This window comes from Camelina sativa, chromosome 7 (genome assembly GCF_000633955.1).
Source record: "Camelina sativa cultivar DH55 chromosome 7, Cs, whole genome shotgun sequence".
NCBI classification, from domain to species: Eukaryota; Viridiplantae; Streptophyta; class Magnoliopsida; order Brassicales; family Brassicaceae; genus Camelina; species Camelina sativa.
The window spans coordinates 8,848,396-8,852,445 of NC_025691.1; the positions used below are offsets into that span (position 1 = coordinate 8,848,396).

The window sequence follows — 4,050 nt, forward strand, 5'->3', positions numbered from 1 at the left end:
AAATGTGTGTAAATATTAGTTGTTATTCAAAATAAAATATTAATTGACTATAATTTATATAGAAAACAATTTCACCAAATTTAATTATTGTGTATCTTCATAAATGAAAATGATAACTTTTGGTGTTTTCATTTACTCATTCATAGCCAGAATTTTACCAGTGAATACAACATTAGTGATGGTTAGTGATGATAATTAATCTTGTAATCTGAACAACAAATCTCACCAATAAATGTTCGTTTACTGTATCCAACCAAGTGGCATACCTAAAGATTTTTTACTTAAAATATGTAATTAATAAATTTTATAAAATTTAATGTGATATCTTTTAATTAAATTTTGCCAGCTCATCATTTGTTCTATATAAACGAACTTCTGATAAATCAACACACACCATACAAAATCACTAAACATAATTAATATACAACACATATTTTTTCTTCAATTATGGTCAATACCAAGACGAGAAAGAAGCTAAACCTATCCTACATTGAAAATGATTCAATGAGAAAAGCAACGTTCAATAAGAGAAAGAAAGGTTTCGAGAAAAAGATCCACGAGCTTTCCGTACTCTGCGGAATCGAAGCATGTGCTGTGATTTACAGTCCATTCAACTCAGTTCCGGAGGTCTGGCCATCGAACTTGGGAGTAAAGAACGTCGTGGAGAAGTTCGAGATGCTGAAAGATATGGAGCAAGAGAAAAAAATGGTGAACCATGAAGGCTTTCTCAAACAAATATATCAAAAGCTATGAGGAATAACAAGAGAAAGATGAAGGACAATGCGGAGAGGATGATGAAAGAAGCCATGTTCGAACTTCTTGGTGGGAAGGCAGATAGATTTAAGCTGACTAACATACATCGTGAAGATTTGTGTAAGTACATTGATCAGTATCTTAAAGAACTTTATCACCACAAAAACAAAATCCTAACGCAATCCCATGTTGAATATGGTGAATCATCGGAAGCTGCTACAAATGTCATGGCACCAACATCTTCACTTGAAGTGAATTCTCAATTCTTTCCAACTCTCAATGTTTCCAACTCTCCTCAAGTAACTAATGATTTATGGCTTTTGAGGCCTATAATCTCTTCAAGCCAGATACCAGAGGAGGTTAATACTTTTCCCGGTAACAATCTTTCTGCTGCTGCTGCCCAACAAGATTACTATCCAGTGATAAATCCAGTTGGTGTTTATAATCATAATGCAAATGTTAACCATCTTGGTCATAATCAATATCAACAACAGGATGGATATCCGACGATTGTGCCTCAATATGGAATTGACAATCTGAGTCAAAATCAGGGTCAGCAAGAGGAATGGTTGGTCTCAGATGATGACCTATCCTGAACAAATGAGTTTTCCTTTGATTGATTACATCAACTGTTACTACCGGCCGACAACCTTAGATTATGCATTGTCTTCGTATTTCATGAAATCAGAGTTATTATGTTATTCCATTCTTGGAGAATTTATAACTCCATTTGTTTTGTATTCAGTTATTACTCCCTTTGTTTCATGTTTTCTAGAATTTTAATTTTGTTTTCACAAAAAAAATATATTTAAAAAAATCCTATTGACCACCTCCACCTCCATGGCTGTCACCACCTCCATAGCTGTCACCACCTCCACGATGGTCTCCACCTCTACCACCAGACCCACCAGCAGCATCAAATGAACTTTGAGAACCGTTGGGATATACTCCCTCGGTTTCATAATATAAGATGTTAAGAGATCTTAATATGCGTGTTTTAACTCAAACATCTTATATTTTGAAACGGAGAGTATCTTGCACGGGAAACCATCAAACAAAAAAAGCATATTCATTCATATAGAAACCCTAAATAAAAACTGTGAATATGTTAGATAATTACATCACCAAGGTTAAATAAACATACGTTTAGCAATGAACCAGTAATACAAGCATTTGAAAAAATATCAAAAGGTACAGCAGGACCCTAAATTTTGTTAAGAAACAATTAAAACTTTTCAAGATCCAAAAAAACTAAAAATCATAGAGAAAATCAGATCTATAAACTTCATATATGCTAAAACCCTAAAGATGTAAAAAAAAAAACAAGTGAATGAAGGAAAACTGAGTTTCAAAACTCTACCTTGCCACTTAACTCGAAGAAAGAGAAGGAAGAGAAAAGTTCTGAGAAAGAAAGATATGAGGAAAGAAAGAGATGAGGAAAGAGATATATACTCGCCGGAGAAGGAGAGAAATAGTTGAGGGAAGATTAAAATAAAAATTATATGGATGATAGTGAAAAAGAAAACATTTACATCAATTTGATTGTGTTTTTAAAAAATATGCTGAGAAACAATCTCAATAATTATACTCATTAATTAAATTGTTATAAATTTACACCGTTTATTTGTGGGTAAGAAACATAATTATTACCTAGTTGAGCCTACTGTGAAAAGACGCCGCTATGAACGATACGTTTCTGCTGCATCATCAATATAATTTTTTAATTAGCTTAAGAAGTTCCCCAAAATATATTTGTATATAGTTTATAACTATTGCTTACAAAAACTACAGCTAAAAAGATATTTTTACATCACTTTTTTTGACATCACTCGATGCTATAATATATAAATTTGCGTCACTTATAAAAAATGATATTAAGTTATTAAAATTTGAGTCACTTAAAAATAAGTGATGCTAAAATGTTAAATTTTGAATCACACGATGCTAATATGTGGCATCACTTATTAGTTGTGATGTAACTATACACGTTTTTCATCATTCACTGTAATAAGCGTTGCTATTTATTTTTCTAAAAAAAATTCAACACGGCGACTTATGTTATTGCCTTTAGTTTAGGGTACTAAGATTTAAGCTTTGTTATTGGACGTATACATTTGATCGATGGAACTATGTTTATCCCTCGATCAATTGTATTATTTGGGAATAATTTAATCAATTATTTCAACTGAATGTTCATTGAGAAGTTTGCTAAATTTTATGGTAATTTGTTTCTTATTTTAAGGATTATTCTTGTTATCCATTACAGTAAATACATACTTCTAATATATTATAATATTCAGAAAATCATATATCTATGTTAAGTGTCATTTTCAACAATGTAAATAAAATGATTTTATATTTTGAGTCGGTTTAGAAGCGATGCAAATATTAAAGTTAACGTCATTTTAAAAATTGATCTTAACTAACATCGTTTATATTTTCTTTCTTAGAGTATATATTTGACATCGTTTGCTAAGCGACGCTAAAATTAATATAACAACGTTTAATATAAATAACACTACCCAAAAATAAAAAATGACAAAAAAATAACTATTATATCATTTAATAAAACGATAAATGACCTTATAATCTTAATATCAGTACATGATTTTTGTAGTGTTATTACAAGTTTGCTTCATGAATGTTTTTTAATATTATGGTCACTGTAAGTATTTTTAAGTTAATTTGTGAGAATTATTAGAATTATTTGATCGAGTTCCGCTCTCTACAAATGTAGGAATTTGGCTAATGGGCCGGTCTGTTGTGGTCTAATGGTTGACAAATTTTTTTCAATAATAAGTATATTTATTACACATATATTGCCATTTATTAGTAGCTAATTATTACAAAAATAATAAGTAACTAAACAAATTAAGTTATGATGCTAAATAGTGAGTACATTTATTACAGAAATATGGTTAATTATCAGTAGCAATTTACCACGAATTTTATTGGTATCTAAATCTGTCACTAATTCTTACAAATAACTACAATTTTGCTACTAGTTATTTTATTTTATTTTTTTATCACTAATTAGTAACAAATAGTCGCAATAATTTAACTATACCGTGACATATGGCGAAGCTATATCATCCTAGTGATGTGTTATGTATTTCATATGCTGACTTAATTTATTTTGGATGTATGTAAAGTTTAGTATATAGATTTGTTAACTTATTAGTGATAATTGAAATTTAATTTTGGTTAAGTGTTTATTTCTTAAAAATATAGTTCGACTAGCATTATTATGTTATTATATATATATATATATATATATATATATATATATATATATAT

General features: G+C 29.6%; 1 pseudogene; it reads left to right on the forward strand.

Moving 5' to 3' along the window:
- On the forward strand, positions 421-1,536 carry LOC104704448 (annotated as a pseudogene).